The sequence below is a fragment of the Rhinoderma darwinii genome, chromosome 3, assembly GCF_050947455.1.
Source record: "Rhinoderma darwinii isolate aRhiDar2 chromosome 3, aRhiDar2.hap1, whole genome shotgun sequence".
In the NCBI taxonomy this organism is placed as follows: domain Eukaryota; kingdom Metazoa; phylum Chordata; class Amphibia; order Anura; family Rhinodermatidae; genus Rhinoderma; species Rhinoderma darwinii.
Genome location: NC_134689.1, coordinates 325526475 through 325548415, shown reverse-complemented (window position 1 = coordinate 325548415; position 21941 = coordinate 325526475).

Here is a 21941-nt window from a genome sequence, read left to right as displayed (position 1 = left end):
CGCAAGGGCACACACACAGCTCTTCTGCACGATGGCGCAAACACATCACTGCTGAGCGAGGGCACACACTGCTCTGCTGTGCGAGGGCACGCACACAGCTTTCCTGCGAGAGAGCACACACACACCTCTGCTGCGGTAGGACAGACACACATCTCTGCTGTTCGAGAGCACGCACACACCCCTGCTGCGTGATGGCACACACACAGCTTTGCTGTGCGACGGCACACACACAGCTCTACTGCACAAGTGCACGCGCACAGCTCTGCTGCACAAGGGCTCCCAAACACACAGTTCTGCTGCGCGAGGACACACACACAGCTCTGCTGCACGAGGTTAGACACACACAGCTCTGTTATGCACAGACGCGCACACAAACCCAGCTCTGCTGCGCGAGGGCACATAAAACTCTGCTGCGCGAGGGCTCACACACAGCTCTTCTGTGCGAGGGCACACATACACAGGTCCTCTGCATTAGGGCACACACACAGCTGTGCTGGGCGAGGGCACACAGCTCTGCTGCTAGAGCGCACACACACACACAGCTCTACTGCACGAGTGCACAAACAAACAACTCTGCTGTGCCAGTGCGCACACACAAAGCTCTGCTGCAGAAGCGTACACACAAAGCTCTGCTGTGGAAGCGTACACACACAGCTCTGCTGCTTGAGCGCACAAACACACAGCTCTTCTGCGTGAGGGAACACACAGCTCTGTTGCGTGAGTGCACACACGTACACAGCTCTGTTGGGTGAGTTCACACACACAGCTCAGCTGCGCGAGGTTACACATGCACAGCTCTATTACGCACAGACGTGCACACACACCCAGCCCTGCTATGCACAGACATGCACACACCCAGCTCTTCGACGCACACACACCCCCAACTCTGCTACGCACACACACAGCTCTGCTGCGTGAGGGAACACACAGCTCTGCTGCTCGAGGCCACACACACAGCTCTGCTGTGTGAGGGAACACACACACAGCTCTGCTGTGTGATGGCACACATACACAGCTCTGCTGTGCGAGGGCACACACAGACAGATGTGCTGCGCGAGGGCACACACACAGCTCTGCTGCGCAAGGGCACACACACAGCTCTTCTGCACGATGGCGCAAACACATCACTGCTGAGCGAGGGCACACACTGCTCTGCTGTGCGAGGGCACGCACACAGCTTTCCTGCGAGAGAGCACACACACACCTCTGCTGCGGTAGGACAGACACACATCTCTGCTGTTCGAGAGCACGCACACACCCCTGCTGCGTGATGGCACACACACAGCTTTGCTGTGCGACGGCACACACACAGCTCTACTGCACAAGTGCACGCGCACAGCTCTGCTGCACAAGGGCTCCCAAACACACAGTTCTGCTGCGCGAGGACACACACACAGCTCTGCTGCACGAGGTTAGACACACACAGCTCTGCTATGCACAGACGCGCACACAAACCCAGCTCTGCTGCGCGAGGGCACATAAAACTCTGCTGCGCGAGGGCTCATACACAGCTCTTCTGTGCGAGGGCACACATACACAGGTCCTCTGCATTAGGGCACACAGCTGTGCTGGGCGAGGGCACACAGCTCTGCTGCTAGAGCGCGCACACACACACAGCTCTACTGCACGAGTGCACAAACAAACAACTCTGCTGTGCCAGTGCGCACACACAAAGCTCTGCTGCGGAAGCGTACACACAAAGCTCTGCTGCGGAAGCGTACACACACAGCTCTGCTGCTTGAGCGCACAAACACACAGCTCTTCTGCGTGAGGGAACACACAGCTCTGTTGCGCGAGTGCACACACGTACACAGCTCTGTTGGGTGAGTTCACACACACAGCTCAGCTGCGCAAGGTTACACATGCACAGCTCTATTACGCACAGACGTGCACACACACCCAGCCCTGCTATGCACAGACATGCACACACCCAGCTCTTCGACGCACACACACCCCCAACTCTGCTACGCACACACACAGATCTGCTGTGTGAGGGAACACACAGCTCTGCTGCTCGAGGCCACACACACAGCTCTGCTGTGTGAGGGAACACACACACAGCTCTGCTGTGTGATGGCACACATACACAGCTCTGCTGCGCGAAGGCACACACACAGCTCTACTGCACGAGTGCACAAACAAACCACTCTGCTGTGCGAGTGTACACACACAAAGCTCTGCTGCGAGAGCGTACACACACAGCTCTGCTGCTTGAGCACACACACACAGCTCTTCTGCGTGCGGGCACACACACAGCTTTGCTGCGCAAGGGCACACACACAGTTCTGCTGCGCAAGGAAACACACAGCTCTGCTGCCCAAGGGCTCCCACACACACAGCACGGCTGGGCGAGGACACACACACTCAGCTCTGCTGTGCGAGGTTAGACACACACAGATCTGCTACGCACAAACGCGCGCACATACCCAGCTCTGCTACGCGAGCGCACACAAACAAAACTTTGCTGCGGGTGGGCTCACACACAACTCTTCTGTGCGAGGGCACACACACACAGGTCTTCTGTGTGAGTGCACACAAACAGCTGTGCTGCGCGAGTGCACACACAGCCCTACTGCACGAGTGCACAAACAAACAAATCTGCTGCGCGAGCGCACAAACACAGAGCTCTGCTGCGGGAGCATACACACACAGCTCTGCTGGTTGAGCGCACACACACAGCTCTGCTGCGTGAGGGCACACACAGCTCTGCTGCGCAAAAGCACACACAGCTCTGCTGCGTGAGGTTACACACAAACACAACTGTGCTGCGCGAGGGCACTCACATACATATCTGCTGCGCGAGCGCACACACAGCTCTGCTGCCCGAGTACACACACACAGCTCTACTGCGCGAGGTTACACATGCACAGCTCTGCTACGCACAGACACGTGCACACACACACCCAGCTCTGCTATGCACAGACATGCACACACCCAGCTCCTTGACGCACACACACCCCCAACTCTGCTACGCACACACACAGCTCTGCTGCGTGGGGGCACACACAGCTCTGCTGCTCGAGAGCACACACACGGCTCTGCTGTGCAAGGGAACACACACAGCTCTGCTGTGTGATGGCACACAAACACAGCTCTGCTGCGAGAGGGCATACACAGATCTGCTGCGCGAGGGCAGACACACACAGCTCTGCTGCTCGAGCGCACACAGACACAGCTCTGCTGCGCGATGGCACGCACACACAGCTCTCCTGCGAGAGGGCACACAAAGCTCTGCTGCGCGAGGGCACACACACAGCTCTGCTGCACGAGCGCACACACACAAAGCTCTCCTACGCGAGCGCACACAAACAGCTCTGCTTCGTGAGGGCACACACAGCTCTCCTGCGCTACGGCACATACACACACAGCTCTGCTGCGTGAGGTTACAAACACACAGCTGTGCTGCGCAAGGGCACAAACACAGCTCTGCTGCGAGAGGGCATACACAGATCTGCTGCACGAGGGCAGACACACACAGCTCTGCTGCTCGAGCGCACACAGACACAGCTCTGCTGCGCGAGGGCACGCACACACAGCTCTCCTGCGCGAGGGCACACAAAGCTCTGCTGCGCGAGGGCACACACACACACACAGCTCTGCTGCGCGAGCGCACACACACAAAGCTCTCCTACGCGAGCGCACACAAACAGCTCTGCTTCGTGAGGGCACACACAGCTCTCCTGCGCTACGGCACATACACACACAGCTCTGCTGCGTGAGGTTACAAACACACAGCTGTGCTGCGCAAGGGCACAAACACAGCTCTGCCACGTACAGATGCACATACACACCCAGCTCTACTACGCACAGACGCGCACAGAAAACCAGCTCTGCTGTGCGAGGGCACATAAACAAAACTCTGCTGCGCGAGGGCTCACACACAGCTCTACTGCACGAGTGCACAAACAAAAAACTCTGCTGTGCCAGTGCACACACTCAAAGCTCTGCTGCAAGAGCGTACACACACAGCTCTGCTGCTTGAGCGCACACACACACAGCTCTTCTGCGTGCGGGCACACACAGCTCTGCTGCGCAAGGGCACACACAGCTCTGCTGCTCGAGAGCGCACACACAGCCCTACTGTGCGAGGGAACACACACAGCTCTGCTGTGTGATGGCACACAAACACAGCTCTGCTGCGAGAGGGCATACACAGATCTGCTGCGCGAGGGCAGACACACACAGCTCTGCTGCTCGAGCGCACACAGACACAGCTCTGCTGCGCGAGGGCAAGCACACACAGCTCTCCTGCGCGAGGGCACACAAAGCTCTGCTGCGCGAGGGCACACACACACACAGCTCTGCTGCGCGAGCGCACACACACAGCTCTACTGCACGAGTGCACAAACAAACAACTCTGCTGGGCCAGTGCACACACACAAAGCTCTGCTGCAAGAGCGTACACACACAGCTCTGCTGCTTGAGCGCACACACACACAGCTCTTCTGCGTGCTGCACACACAGCTCTGCTGCGCAAGAGCACACACAGCTCTGCTGCGCGAGTGCACACACTTACACAACTCTATTGCGTGAGGTCACACACACAGCCCTGCTGCGCAAGGTTACACATGCACAGCTCTATTACGCACAGACGCAAACACACACCCAGCTCTGCTATGCACAGACATGCACACACCCAGCTCTTCGACGCACACACACCCCCAACTCTGCTACGCACACATACAGCTCTGCTGCATGAGGGAACACACAGCTCTGCTGCTCGAGGGAACACACACAGCTCTGCTGTGTAAGGGAACACACACAGCTCTGCTGTGTGATGGCACACACACACACAGCTCTGCTGCGTGAAGGCACACACACAGCTCTACTGCGCAAGGGCACACACATCTCTGCTGCGTGAGTGCACACACTTACACAGCTCTGTTGCGTGAGTGCACAAACACACAGCTCTGCTGCGCGAGGTTACACATGCACAGCTCTGCTACGCACAGACGCGCACACACACCCAGCGCTGCTATGCACATACATGCACACACCCAGCTCTTCGACGCACACACACCCAACTCTGCTATGCACACACACAGCTCTGCTGCGTGTGGGCACACATAGCTCTCCTGCGTGAGGGTACACACACACACAGCTCTGCTGCGCGAGGTTACATATACATTTGTGCTGCGCGAGGGCACACACAAAGCTCTGCTATGCACAGACGCGCACATGCACAGCTCTTCTGCGTGAGGGCACACACACACACACACAGCTGTGCTGCGCGAGGTTACACACACACAGAGCTGTGTTGCGCATGGGCATATAACCACACACAAACAGCTCTACTGCGCGAGGACAGACAAAACGCACACACACACCTAGGTCTGATACGCACACACACACACAGCGCTGCTGCGCGAGGGCATACACACACAGATCTGCTGCACGAGGTTAAACACACACAGCTCTGCTGCGCGAGGTCACACACATACAGCTCTGCTGCTCGAGTGCACACACACACAGCTCTGTTGCGTGAGTGCACACACAGCCCTGTTACACGAGCGCACACACAGCCCTGTTGCACGAGCGCACACACAAAGATCTAATGCACGAGGGCACCCACACAGCTCTGCTGCGTGAGGTTACAAACACACAGCTGTGCTGCGCAAGGGCACAAACACAGCTCTGCCACGTACAGATGCACATACACACCCAGCTCTACTACGCACAGACGCGCACAGAAAACCAGCTCTGCTGTGCGAGGGCACATAAACAAAACTCTGCTGCGCGAGGGCTCACACACAGCTCTACTGCACGAGTGCACAAACAAAAAACTCTGCTGTGCCAGTGCACACACACAAAGCTCTGCTGCAAGAGCGTACACACACAGCTCTGCTGCTTGAGCGCACACACACACAGCTCTTCTGCGTGCGGGCACACACAGCTCTGCTGCGCAAGGGCACACACAGCTCTGCTGCTCGAGAGCGCACACACAGCCCTACTGTGCGAGGGAACACACACAGCTCTGCTGTGTGATGGCACACAAACACAGCTCTGCTGCGAGAGGGCATACACAGATCTGCTGCGCGAGGGCAGACACACACAGCTCTGCTGCTCGAGCGCACACAGACACAGCTCTGCTGCGCGAGGGCAAGCACACACAGCTCTCCTGCGCGAGGGCACACAAAGCTCTGCTGCGCGAGGGCACACACACACAGCTCTGCTGCGCGAGCGCACACACACAGCTCTACTGCACGAGTGCACAAACAAACAACTCTGCTGTGCCAGTGCACACACACAAAGCTCTGCTGCAAGAGCGTACACACACAGCTCTGCTGCTTGAGCGCACACACACACAGCTCTTCTGCGTGCTGCACACACAGCTCTGCTGCGCAAGAGCACACACAGCTCTGCTGCGCGAGTGCACACACTTACACAACTCTATTGCGTGAGGTCACACACACAGCTCTGCTGCGCAAGGTTACACATGCACAGCTCTATTACGCACAGACGCAAACACACACCCAGCTCTGCTATGCACAGACATGCACACACCCAGCTCTTCGACGCACACACACCCCCAACTCTGCTACGCACACATACAGCTCTGCTGCGTGAGGGAACACACAGCTCTGCTGCTCGAGGGAACACACACAGCTCTGCTGTGTAAGGGAACACACACAGCTCTGCTGTGTGATGGCACACACACAGCTCTACTGCGCAAGGACACACACATCTCTGCTGCGTGAGTGCACACACTTACACAGCTCTGTTGCGTGAGTGCACAAACACACAGCTCTGCTGCGCGAGGTTACACATGCACAGCTCTGCTACGCACAGACGCGCACACACACCCAGCGCTGCTATGCACATACATGCACACACCCAGCTCTTCGACGCACACACACCCAACTCTGCTATGCACACACACAGCTCTGCTGCGTGTGGGCACACATAGCTCTCCTGCGTGAGGGTACACACACACACAGCTCTGCTGCGCGAGGTTACATATACATTTGTGCTGCGCGAGGGCACACACAAAGCTCTGCTATGCACAGACGCGCACATGCACAGCTCTTCTGCGTGAGGGCACACACACACACACACACAGCTGTGCTGCGCGAGGTTACACACACACAGAGCTGTGTTGCGCATGGGCATATAACCACACACAAACAGCTCTACTGCGCGAGGACAGACAAAACGCACACACACACCTAGGTCTGATACGCACACACACACACAGCGCTGCTGCGCGAGGGCATACACACACAGATCTGCTGCACGAGGTTAAACACACACAGCTCTGCTGCGCGAGGTCACACACATACAGCTCTGCTGCTCGAGTGCACACACACACAGCTCTGTTGCGCGAGTGCACACACAGCCCTGTTACACGAGCGCACACACAGCCCTGTTGCACGAGCGCACACACAAAGCTCTAATGCACGAGGGCACCCACACAGCTGTGCTGCGCGAGGTTACAAACACACAGCTGTGCTGCACGAGGGCACATACACAGCTCTGCTGCGCAAGTGCACACACACACACAGCACTGCTGCGTGAGTGCACACACACAGCTCTGCTGCACGAGGGCACACACACACAGCTCTGCTGCCTGAGGGCTTACACACACAGCTCTGCTGCGCAAGTGCACACACACACACACAGCTTTGCTGCGCGAGGGCACACACAGTCCTGCTATGCGAGGGCACACATACAGCTCTGCTGCGCAAGCGCACAGACAGCTATACTGCCCGAGGGCACACACAGAGCTCTGCTGCGCGAGGACACACACAGCTTTGCTATGCGAGGGCACACACACATAGCTCTGCTGCACAAGGGCACACACACAGCTCTGCTATGCGAGGGCACACACACAGCTCTGCTGCGCAAGCGCACACACACAGCTATACTGCGCAAGAACACACACACAGCTCTGCTGCGCGATGGCACATACACAAACAGCACTGCTGCGCGAGGTTACACACACACAGTTGTGCTGCATGAGGGCACACACGCACAGCTCTGCTGCGCAAGGTCACACACACAGCTCTGCTGCGCGAGCGCCCACTTACACAGCTCTGTTGCTCGAGCGCACACATACAGCTCTATATCACGAGGACACATATACAGCTTTACTGCGCGAGGGCACATACACACACACCTCTGCTGCGTGAGCGCACACACAGCTCTACTGCAGGAGAGCACAAACAACTCTGCTGCGCGAGTGCACACACACAAAGCTCTGCTCCGAGAGCGTACACACACACAGCACTTCTGCTTGAGCGCACACGCAGCTCTTCTGCGTGCGGGTAAACACACAGCTTTGCTGCACAAGGGCACACACAGCTCTGCTGCGCGAGTGCACTCACTTACACAGCTCTGTTGCGTGAGTGCACACATACAGCTCTGCTGCGCGAGGTTACACATGCACAGCTCTGCTACGCACAGACGCGCACACACACCCAGCTCTGCTATGCACAGACATGCACACACCTAGCTCTTCGACGCACACACACCCCCAACTCTGCTACACACACACACACAGCTCTGCTGTGTGAGGGCACACATAGCTCTGCTGCTCGAGGGCACACACACAGCTCTGCTGCACGAGGGCAGACACACACAGCTCTGCTGCGCGAGCGCACACACACACACAGCTCTGCTGCGCCAGGGCACACACAGCTCTCCTGCGTGAGGGCACACACACACAGCTCTCCTGCGCGAGGGCACATACACACACAGCTCTGCTGCGCGTGGTTACACACACACACACAGCTCTGCTGCGGAAGGGCATCACACACACAGCTTTGCTGCGCAAGCGCACACACACACACACACACACAGCTCTGTTGCGCGAGGACACACACACCTTTGCTGCACGAGGGCACCCACACACACAGCTCTTGTGGGCTAAGCTGTGCTGCGTGTGGTCATACACACACAGCTCTGCTGCGCGAGAGCACACACAGCTCTGCTGCGCGAAGGCACATACACAAACAGCTCTGCTGCGTGAGGGAACACACACACAGCTCTGCTGCGCGAGCGCCAACTTACACAACTCTGCTGCTCTAGCGCACACATACAGTACAGGCTGGACCCGGCAGAATGCCATAGGGGGAGGCCACCATGATCAGGGATGTTAGGAAGGGAAGGAGTTAAGGAGTTAGGGGTGTGGTTAGGAGGGGGCGGATGTGAGGGGGGCGAGGTCAGTTTACTTAAGGGTAGGAGAGGGAAAGGCGTCGCCATCTTTAGTAACAGCACAGGGAAGCTTGTAGCAGCACAGGGAAGCTTGTCCAGGATTTGACAATGGATGCACTACTTACCCAGCTCCGGGCAGCAGTAGCAGAACGAGGCATGGCCTGGCTAGCGGAGGGGCTGGGGCTTTCCGGCCCGCTGTCTGGGGCTCCGAGCTCAGCGGTGAGCGGACGAGGAGAGGAAGATGGGGAGACCCCTGGTTCAGGGGCGAGTACGGAGGATGCGGCCGTGTTTGGATCTGGGGCGCAGGCGGTGCCGTCCTCTCCTCCCCGGCGGCGGTCACGTCGCACGAGGCCTCCGGAGAGGTTGAGCCCGGAAGTGATGCCACGAGCCAGGCGCAGGGTAAGGAGCCCCACGAGGGACCCTCCAGGCCGGGCCCCTCGCTCGGCTGCCGTGAGCAGGACGGCCTGGTCTGAGAGGAATCCTGGAAGCCGGCCTGGCTCAGCGGAGGTGGTAGGGCAGGCGCCCATGCATCCGGGACCTCCCTCTGCCTCCAGACGACGGGACCCAGGACTTGCGGTGGGCCGTGCTGGCGATGCTCCAGTCGGGCGGCCCACCTGTACCCAGGATGATGCAACCAATTCCAGGCGTGTGCCACGGTCGGTGGTGACACGGCGGGCAGGAGGGCGGCTACCTGCGGGCCGCAGGGTGGTCGAGCCCCCCAACAGACGGGCGGAGAGGCCCAGTTCATCGGCGCAGTTACGGAGCGCTCCATCAGAAGTTCGGGGATGTCATGCATGCGGCGCTTGTCCTGGCCCGTCTGGGCAGGATGAAGTGGACGACCGTGAGTTCGGTGACCAAGAGGGACGTCTGGATGGATCCTTCGCCCCGGCTGGTGGGGACACAGCACCTGCGCAGCCCGGTGAGTCGCTGTCTCCTACTTTTTCATTGCCTGCTGTATTTCGGTCCCTAGGGGTAGGGGGTGGGGGTTCACTTTTGCCTACGGGATTGCCGGGGTGTAGCGGGGGGATTACAGGAAGTACGGGTGGTGGGGGTGAGATTCAGGAATTGTTGTGTTGTGTGCGTGACCTTTTGGCGCGATGCGGAGGGGGGGCGATAGGTTCTCCATCCCCGGTTGCAGCTTGGGTGGGGCCGTCGGGGCCTGCAGTGGTGGATAGCACGCTATGGGGAGCTGGGGTAGTGTCTAGGGAATCGGGCGTGGCAGTGTCGGTGCAGACAGAAATGGATGTGGCAGTGGATGAGGTGCGGTTGGACGATAAGGCGAAGGGCGAGGTCTATGTTTGTTTTGAGGGCCCATTGGGGGCGCATCTGAAACCGGAAGTAAGGGAAAAGATATGGAGGGATGAATATGTGGAAATTTTTTCATTGTTGCCGTTGGAGAAGTTCAATTTAGATAAAGGGAAGTGGTTGGAAAGCAAGAATTAGAAGGAGGAAAAACGTCGGTATCGATTGATTCCCCAAACTTTTGTTAATTGGTTGCAGGCTTTTGCTATTTTGGCAAGCGTCATTGGACAGAAGACGCCGGAACATTGTTCCGGCCTCTTCTGTTATATGGATGCTATCGGAGAGGCTCATCGAGTTTACGGCGGGCAGACGTGGCTGCGCTATGATGAGCAGTTCCGGCAGCGGAAGGCAGTGAGACCTGACATTAGGTGGGATAACAAAGACATAGGGTTATGGTTGCGGGTCATGGCTCCAGTGCGTTTTGGCCAGTCCTTTCAAGGGGGTGGGGCCGGGGTGGCCGGCCCCTCATTGCCTTCGGGGGGGGGAGCAGGGGGGGCAGGAGGAAAATCCGGGTTCTGCTGGCAGTTTAATGAGGGCCAGTGTAAGTTCGGATCGGGTTGTAAGTTCAAACATAGCTGCTCCTCCTGCGGGGGGATCTCTCACGGAGCGGTTAAATGTTTTCGGAAGGGAAAAGGACGAGGGGCCGGGGGCGCTAGTCAAGGGCCGGACACCGGTGAGGTGGGAAGACATGGAGCCCTTTCTAAATAGGTACCCTGATAGGTCCAGGGCAAGTTTGTTGTTGGATGGTTTTCGGGTTGGTTTCCGGATCCCTGCCCCTGCTCACAAGGTGCCGTTTACCTTGCGTAGTTTGCGTTCAGCGTTGCAGTATCCAGGGGTAGTAGGGGATAAGTTGCGGAAGGAGGTGGAGTTGGGGCGCATGGCAGGTCCGTTTGAGAGTTGCCCTTTACCAGAGCTGGTGGTGTCACCACTGGGGGTGGTGCCTAAGAAGGAGCCGAATAAGTTTAGGCTCATACATCATTTATCTTACCCGAGGGGGCGATCGGTTAATGATGGGATTTCTCCGGAACTTTGCTCGGTGGCTTACACGTCGTTTGATGCGGCAGTTGCGTGGGTGCGCCGCTATGGTGTGGGTGCATTAATGGCAAAAACGGATATTGAGTCGGCCTTTCGCCTCCTCCCTGTGCATCCTGACAGCATACGGCTGTTAGGATGTTATTGGGACGGGGCTTATTTTGTGGATCGCTGCCTCCCTATGGGGTGTTCTATTTCCTGTGCCTATTTTGAGGCTTTTAGTTCTTTCCTGGAGTGGGTGGTTTGTGAGGTTGCGGGGGTCTCATCGGTCATACATTACTTGGATGATTTCCTGTGTGTTGGTCCAGGCGGGTCTTCGGTTTGTGCTACGTTGTTGAACACGATAGAGTGGGTGGCAAAGAGGTTCGGTGTGCCTTTGGCCCAGGACAAAACGGAGGGACCTAGCTCCTGTCTGGTCTTTTTAGGAATCACCATTGATTCTTTGAGGATGGAGTGTCGGCTCCCGGAAGATAAATTGGTAGCGTTACGGGCGGAGGTGGACCGGGCTAGACATTTGCGTAAGATCACGTTACGTGCTTTACAGTCATTATTGGGTAAGCTTAACTTTGCTTGCAGGATTATGCCCATGGGCCGGATTTTCAGCAGGCGGCTGTCGGGAGCGACGGCTGGGGTGACAGCCCCTCATCATTTCATTCGTCTGACACAGACGCTGAGGGCAGATTTGGCAGTTTGGTTTGAGTTTTTGCATCGTTATAATGGGAGGTCCTTGATCATGGCCCCGGTGGTTGACAGCGTGGATTGGGAGCTGTTTACAGATGCTGCGGGGGGCGTGGGATTTGGGGCTTACTGCAAGGGTCAGTGGTGCGCGGCGCGGTGGCCTGAGGAATGGGCGGAGTTGGGTTTGGTGAAGAACCTGGCATTCCTAGAGCTGTTTCCCATAGTAGTGGCGGTGGAAATTTGGAGTGAGAGGTTTCGGGACAGCAAGGTACGGTTCCATTGTGACAACTTGGGCGTAGTGGGGGCCATTAACAACGTGTCAGCGTCATCCCCCCCGGTCGTCCGGCTTTTGAGGCACCTTGTTTTACGTTGCTTGTCTTTGAACGCTTGGGTTGTGGCGGTTCATGTGCCAGGGATCAAAAATGACATCGCAGATTCTCTTTCTCGCTTGCAGTGGGAGCGGTTCAGGATGGTGGCTCCGGACGCGGAGGAGGACGGGATCGCTTGCCCGGAATGGTTGTGGGGGCTGGGTTACGAGCCGCAGGAGGTTTGATTCAGGCTTCGCTTGCGCAGGGTACTTGGGCTGCTTATGATTCGGCGTGGCGGGAGTGGGAGAGTTGGTTGGCAGTTCTGGAGGGTGTAGTGACGGATGAGGATCGGGTGGTGGCGTTGTTAGTTTTTCTGGGGCAAGTCTCTATCGCGGGCTGGTCAGTGTCCAAGGTGAATCGTTTTGTGGCAGCCCTGGCTTTTGGTTTTAAGGTCCGGGGGTACACGGATGTTACAAAAAGTTTTTTGGTTGGCCAGGCCCTGAGGGGGTACAGGAGAGGGAGGATGTTGCCGGATCGGCGGCGCCCTGTGTCGTTTATGTTGTTGGAACAGTTGTGGGGGGTGTTGTGTGACATTTGTTTTTCCAGCTACGAGGTGACCCTGTATAGGTTGGCATTCTCGTGGGCATTTTTTGGGGCCCTGAGGGTCGGGGAGCTGGTGGCTCCCAGCACAAGGAGACCTGGGGGGTTGAGAATGGAAGATGTGTTGGTAACGGATCGGAGTGTGGAATTCTGGATCCGGCGGTCTAAGACGGATCAAGGGGGTCGGGGTAAGAGAGTGGTGTTGGGGGTGGCCAAGGGGGTCAGGATGTGCCCGGTCGCCTGCTTTGCGGGGTTCAGAGAGGTCTCAACGGTGCGTAGGGGACAGTTGTTGTGTCATGAGAATGGGTCCTTTATGTCCCGGTATCAGTTTACGTGGGTTTTTCGTAGGTGTCTGCGGAAGTTGGGACTGGAGGAGGCGTTGTTTTCCCCCCATTCTTTTCGGATTGGGGCAGCGACGGAGGCGGTGGCATGGGGGTTGGGTGAGGAAGTGGTAAAGCAGATAGGTCGATGGGATTCCCGCCGCTTCCAGCTGTATGTGCGCCCTCAGTTTATATGATAGTCCAGTCGTAATCCCTCCTTCTCTACACTCCCTCCGGCTCCCCTCATCGTTTTTCTCTCCTCCTCCATGTTTCGCTTGCATCCTTACTCGTTTTGTTAATCAGTGGTTTTATTTTTCAGGACCCGCGGGCCGATTGGTGTGGATCGTCGGGCATTCCTACGTTCATTGGGGGGCGGAGCGGGCGGATGTTCGTCCAGACGGGCGGCAGTTGGGTTTTCGGCGGGAGGATGTAGTCGTGCGGTGGCTGGGGAGTAGGGGGATGCTGTGGAGTCGGGTGTTGCCGGACGTGCATCGGTTTGCGCTGATGGACAGGGCCCCGGATGTCTTGGTGTTACATGTCGGGGGTAACGATTTGGGTAGTCGTCCTTTTCGGGAATTGATCAGGGATATAAAATACGATCTACTCAGGTTATGGTCCGTTTTCCCGGCTATTAAGGTGGTGTGGTCAGAGATTGTCCCGCGGAAGGTTTGGCGGCATGCTAGATCGGTGCAGCGGTTGAATAAAGCCAGGGTTAAGGTTAATCGGGCAGTTTCGGGTTTCGTGGTGAGAAATGGGGGGGTCTTCGTGCGTCATTATGACTTCGAGGATGGCCAGGGTAATTATTGGCTAGGTGATGGTGTGCACCTGACGGCCGTGGGGATCGACCTGTGGACTCTGCGCCTGCAGGAAGGTATCGAAAGGGCCCTCTCGTTGGGTGGGGGCTCGCATACTTAAAGGTGTCTAAGTATGTTCGTGTGGCGGATTGGGGGTCCTTGGAGTTGGTGGTAAATTACTGTGGGGGGGGGGGGATTCATAGGGGGTATGGTCCCTCCCCAATTTATTATGGTTGGTAGTCTGCTCAATTTGGGCTCCTGCTGGGTGGTGTCCCGAGGAGTGGTCAATTAGGGCTCCCGCTGGGTGGTGTCCCGGGGAGTGGTCAATTTGGGCTCCCGCTGGGTGGTGTCCCGGGGAGTGGTTGCGGTTGAGGTCAGCCAACTGCAGGTATAACGGTGCCCCTGAGCCAGTAGGGTGACGGCTGGGAGTAAAATACTATGCAGGTGGGCTGTTTCGTGACAGACTTTTGTAGCTCCAAGGACTCCCCTTCCATTGTTATTATTATTTGTAAATTGTTGTTCTTGATGTTTGTTTGTAAATAAAATGGCTGCTGTGGCCAAATTTATCCAACCCAAGTGTCTGAGTCTTATTAGAGGGACAGGGGGTTTGGGAAAAGGTATGGCCATTAATGGGGAAGGTGAGTAGGTGAAGCCACTTCCCCCCCCCGGTAGGAGTGTACGCACTCTACAGTCCCCTGATCAAGTACAGGCTGGACCCGGCAGAATGCCATAGGGGGAGGCCACCATGATCAGGGATGTTAGGAAGGGAAGGAGTTAAGGAGTTAGGGGTGTGGTTAGGAGGGGGCGGATGTGAGGGGGGCGAGGTCAGTTTACTTAAGGGTAGGAGAGGGAAAGGCGTCGCCATCTTTAGTAACAGCACAGGGAAGCTTGTCCCACCCTCCCTCCCAAAATGATGTGTTCATCTGTGTGACTATTTTGGTATTTCGCTTTGTTGCTCGTTGTTTTTGTTTTTCCGCAGGTACCAGAGGATGCTGTGGAACAGTTTTGCAATGTCGCAGCAGTTGTATGGCGGATTGGGGGTCCTTGGAGTTGGTGGTAAATTACTGTGGGGGGGGGGGATTCATAGGGGGTATGGTCCCTCCCCAATTTATTATGGTTGGTAGTCTGCTCAATTTGGGCTCCTGCTGGGTGGTGTCCCGAGGAGTGGTCAATTAGGGCTCCCGCTGGGTGGTGTCCCGGGGAGTGGTCAATTTGGGCTCCCGCTGGGTGGTGTCCCGGGGAGTGGTTGCGGTTGAGGTCAGCCAACTGCAGGTATAACGGTGCCCCTGAGCCAGTAGGGTGACGGCTGGGAGTAAAATACTATGCAGGTGGGCTGTTTCGTGACAGACTTTTGTAGCTCCAAGGACTCCCCTTCCATTGTTATTATTATTTGTAAATTGTTGTTCTTGATGTTTGTTTGTAAATAAAATGGCTGCTGTGGCCAAATTTATCCAACCCAAGTGTCTGAGTCTTATTAGAGGGACAGGGGGTTTGGGAAAAGGTATGGCCATTAATGGGGAAGGTGAGTAGGTGAAGCCACTTCCCCCCCCCGGTAGGAGTGTACGCACTCTACAGTCCCCTGATCAAGCTCTATTGCACGAGGACACACATACAGTTCTGCTGCACGAGGGCACGTACACACACAGCTCTGCTGCGCGAGGTTACACACACAGCTGTACTGCACGAGGGCACACACACATCGTTGTTGAGCGAGGGCACACACACAGCTCTGCTGCGCAGGGGCATCACACACACAGCTTTGCTGTGCAAGGGCAAACACACACACAGCTCTGTTGCATGAGGACACACACCTTTGCTGCGCGAGGGCACACACAGAGCTCTGCTGCGCCAGGTTACACACACAAAGCTGTGCTGCGCGAGGGCATACACAAACAGCTCTGCTGCGCGAGGGCACACACAGCTCTGCTGCACGAGGTTAGACACAAACAACTTTGCTGCACGAGGAGACACATACAGCTTTGCTGCACGGGCGCACACATACACACAGCTCTGATGCACGAGCGCCCACTTACACAGCTCTGTTGCGTGAGTGCACACACACAGCTCTGCTGCGTGAGGTTACACATGCACAGCTCTGCTACGCACAGACGCGCACACACACCCAGCTCTGCTATGCACAGACATGCACACACCCAGCTCTTCGACGCACACACACCCCCAACCCTGCTACACACACACAAACACACACACACACACAGCTCTGCTGCGTGAGGGCACACATAGCTCTGCTGCTCGAGGGCACACATACAGCTCTGCTGTGCAAGCACACACACATACACAAAGCTCTCCTACGCGAGCGCACACAAACAGCTCTGCTTCGTGAGAGCACACACACACAGCTCTCCTGCGTTACGGCACATACACACACAGCTCTGCTGCGTGAGGTTACACACACACAGCTGTGCTGCGCAAAGGCACAAACACAGCTCTGCCACGCACAGATGCACATACACACCCAGCACTGCTACGCACACACAGCTCTGCTACGCAAGGGCACACACAAACACAGCTCTGCTGCTCGAGGGCACACATACAGCTCTGCTGTGCAAGCACACACACATACACAAAGCTCTCCTACGCGAGCGCACACAAACAGCTCTGCTTCGTGAGAGCACACACACACAGCTCTCCTGCGTTACGGCACATACACACACAGCTCTGCTGCGTGAGGTTACACACACACAGCTGTGCTGCGCAAAGGCACAAACACAGCTCTGCCACGCACAGATGCACATACACACCCAGCACTGCTACGCACACACAGCTCTGCTACGCAAGGGCACACACAAACACAGCTCTGCTGCGTGAGGGCACACACACACACAGCTCTGCTCTGCGAGGGCACACACAGACAGCTGTGCTGCGCGAGGGCACACACACAGTCTGCTGCGCGAGAGCACACACACACACAGCTCTGCTGCACCAGGTTACACACAAACAACTGTTCTGCGCGAGGTGACACACACAGCTCTGCTGCACGATCGCACACTTACACAGCTCTGCTGCGGGAGCGTACACTTACACAGCTCTGCTGCATGAGCGCACACACACACACACACACAGCTCTGGTGCATGAGCACACACACAGCTCTGCAGCGCTAGCGCACACTTACACAGCTCTGCGACACATGCACAGCTCTCCTACGCACAGACGCGCACACCCCAAGCTCTTCGACGCACACACACCCCCAGCTCTGCTACACACACACACACAGCTCTGCTGCGTGATGGCACACACAGCTCTGCTGCTCGAGGGCACACACACAGCTCTGCTGTGTGAGGGAACACACACACAGCTCTGCTGCGCGAGCGCACACACACAAAGCTCTCCTACGCGAGCGCACACAAATAGCTCTGCTTCGTGAGGGCACACACACACAGCTCTATATCACGAGGACACACATAGAGCTCTGCTGCGCAAGGGCACATACACACACACCACTGCTGCGTGAGCGCACACACAGCTCTACTGCAGGACTGCACAAACAACTCTGCTGCGCGAGCGCACACACACACAGCTCTCCTACGCCAGCGCACACAAACAACTCTGCTGCGGGAGTGCACACACACAAAGCTCTGTGGGAGAGCGTACACACACACACAGCACTGCTGCTTGAGCACACACACAGCTCTGCTGCACAAGGGCACACACAGCTCTGCTGTGCGAGTGCACTCACTTACACAGCTCTGTTGCGTGAGTGCACACACACATCTCTGCTGCGCGAGGTTACACATGCACAGCTCTGCTACGCACAGACGCGCACACACACCCAGCTCTACTATGCACAGACATGCACACACCCAGCTCTTCGACGCAAACACACACCCAACTCTGCTACACACACACACACACAGAGCTCTGCTGTGTGAGGGCACACATAGCTCTGCTGCTCGAGGGCACACACACAGCTCTGCTGTGCAAGGGAACGCACACAGCTCTACCATGTGATGGCACACAAACACAGCTCTGCAGCGCAAAGGCACACACACAGCTTTGCTGCGCGAGGGCAGACACACACAGCTCTGCTGCGCCAGGGAACACACAGCTCTCCTGCGCGAGGGAACACAAAGGTCTGCTGTGCGAGGGCACACACACAGCTATGCTGTGTGATGGCACACAAACACAGCTCTGCTGCGCGAAGGCACACACACAGCCCTGCTGCGCGAGCGCACACACACACAGCTCTGCTGCGCCAGGGCACACACAGCTCTCCTGCGCAAGGGCACACAAAGCTCTGCTGTGCGAGGGCACACACACACAGCGCTGCAGCTCGAGCGCACACACACAGCTCTCCTACGCCAGCGCACACAAACAGCTCTGCTGCGCGAGGGCACATACACACACAGCTCTGCTGCGCAAGGTTACACACACAGCTGTGCTGCGTGAGGGTACACACACAGCTCTGCTGCGGAAGGGCATCACACATACAGCTTTGCTGCGCAAGCGCACACACACACACACAGCTCTGCTGCGCGAGGGCACACACAGCTCTGCTGCGCGAGGGGCACATACACAAACAGCTCTGCTGAGCGAGGGCACACACACAGCTCTGCTGCGGAAGGGCATCACACACACAGCTTTGCTGCGCAAGCGTAACCACGCACACAGCTCTGTTGCGCGAGGACACACACACCATTGCTGCGCGAGGGCACACACACACAGCTCTGCTGGGCAAGGGCACACATACAGAGCTCTGCTGCGTGAAGTTACACACACAAAGCTGTGCTGCGTGTGTTCATACACACAGCTCTGCTGCGCGAGGGGACACACAGCTCTGCTGCGCGAGGGCACATACACAAACAGCTCTGCTGCGCGAGGTTACACACACAGAGTTGTGCTGCACGAGGGTGCACACGCACAGCTCTGCTGCGCAAGGTCACACACACACAGCTCTGCTGCTCGAGCGCCCACTTACACAGCTCTGTTGCTCGAGCGCACACATACAGCTCTATATCACGAGGACACATATACAGCTCTGCTGCGCGAGGGCACATACACACACACCTCTGCTGCGTGAGCGCACACACAGCTCTACTGCAGGAGAGCACAAACAACTCTGCTGCGCGAGTGCACACACACAAAGCTCTGCTCCGAGAGCGTACACACACACAGCACTTCTGCTTGAGCGCACACGCAGCTCTTCTGCGTGCGGGTACACACACAGCTTTGCTGCACAAGGGCACACACAGCTCTGCTGCGCGAGTGCACTCACTTACACAGCTCTGTTGCGTGAGTGCACACATACAGCTCTGCTGCGCGAGGTTACACACGCACAGCTCTGCTACGCACAGACGCGCACACACACCCAGCTCTGCTATGCACAGACATGCACACACCTAGCTCTTCGACGCACACACACCCCCAACTCTGCTACACACACACACACAGCTCTGCTGTGTGAGGGCACACATAGCTCTGCTGCTCGAGGGCACACACACAGCTCTGCTGTGCGAGGGAACACACACAGCTCTGCTGTGTGATGGCACACAAACACAGCTCTGCAGCGTGAAGGCTCACACACAGCTTTGCTGCGAGAGGGCAGACACACACAGCTCTGCTGCGCGAGCTCACACACACACACACACAGCTCTGCTGCGCCAGGGCACACAGCTCTCCTGCGTGAGGGCACACACACACAGCTCTCCTGCGCGAGGGCACATACACACACAACTATGCTGCGCAAGGTTACACACACACACACACACAGCTCTGCTGCGGAAGGGCATCACACACACAACTTTGCTGCGCAAGCGCACACACACACACACACACACACACACACACACACACACACACACACACACACAGCTCTGTTGCGCGAGGACACACACACACCTTTGCTGCACGAGGGCACCCACACACACAGCTCTTGTGGGCTAAGCTGTGCTGCGTGTGGTCATACACACACAGCTCTGCTGCGCGAGAGCACTCACAGCTCCGCTGCGCAAAGGCACATACACAAATAGCTCTGCTGCGCGAGGTTACACACACATAGTTGTGCTGCGCGAGGGCACACACGCACAGCTCTGCTGCGTGAGGGAACACACACACAGCTCTGCTGCGCGAGCGCCAACTTACACAACTCTGCTGCTCTAGCGCACACATACAGCTCTATTGCACGAGAACACACACACAGTTCTGCTGCACGAGGGCACGTACACACACAGCTCTGCTGCGCGAGGTTACACACACAGCTGTACTGCACGAGGGCACACACACATCGTTGTTGAGCGAGGGCACACACACAGCTCTGCTGCGCAGGGGCATCACACACACAGCTTTGCTGTGCAAGGGCAAACACACACACAGCTCTGTTGCACGAGGACACACACCTTTGCTGCGCGAGGGCACACACAGAGCTCTGCTGCGCCAGGTTACACACACAAAGCTGTGCTGCACGAGGGCATACACAAACAGCTCTGCTGCGCGAGGGCACACACAGCTCTGCTGCACGAGGTTAGACACAAACAACTTTGCTGCACGAGGAGACACATACAGCTTTGCTGCACGAGCGCACACATACACACAGCTCTGCTGCACGAGCGCCCACTTACACAGTTCTGCTGCTCGAGTGCACACATACAGCTCTATTGCACGAGGACACACACACACAGCTCTGATGCGCGAGGGCACATACACACACACAGCTCTGCTGCGCGAGGTTACACACACAGCTATGCTGCGCGAGGGCACACACACAGCTCTGCTGAGCAAGGACACACACACACAGTTCTGCTGCGCGAGGGCACACACAGCTCTGCTGCGCGAGGGCACATACACACACAGCTCTGCTGCGCGAGGTTTCACACACACAGTTGTGCTGCTCGAGGGCACACACGCACAACTCTGCTGCGCAAGGGCACACACAGCTCTGCTGTGTGAGCGCCCACTTACACAGCTCTGCTGCTCAAGCGCTCACATACAGCTTTATTGCACGAGGACACACACACAGCTCTACTGCGCGAGGGCACCTACACACACAGCTCTGCTGCGCAAGGTTACACACACAGCTGTGCTGCGTGAGGGCACACACACAGCTCTGCTGCGCAAGGGCATCACACACACAGCTTTGCTGCGCAAGAGCGCACACACACACACACACACACACACACAGCTCTGTTGCGCGAGGACACACACACCTTTGCTGCGCAAGGGCACACACACACACACAGCTCTGCTGGGCAAGAGCACACATACACAGCTCTGCTGCGCGAGGTTACACACAGCTCTGCTGCGCGAGGGCACATACACACACAGCTCTGCTGCGCGAGGTTACACACACAGTTGTGCTGCGCAAGGGCACACACGCACACACAGCTCTGCTGCGCGAGGGCACACACAGCTCTGCTGCGCGAGGGCACACACAGCTCTGCTGCGCGAGGGCACACACAGCTCTGCTGCGCGAGGGCACACACAGCTCTGCTGCGCGAGGGCACACACAGCTCTGCTGCGCGAGGGCACACACAGCTCTGCTGCGCGAGGGCACACACAGCTCTGCTGCGCGAGGGCACACACAGCTCTGCTGCGCGAGGGCACACACAGCTCTGCTGCGCGAGGGCACACACAGCTCTGCTGCGCGAGGGCACACACAGCTCTGCTGCGCGAGGGCACACACAGCTCTGCTGCGCGAGGGCACACACAGCTCTGCTGCGCGAGGGCACACACAGCTCTGCTGCGCGAGGGCACACACAGCTCTGCTGCGCGAGGGCACACACAGCTCTGCTGCGCGAGG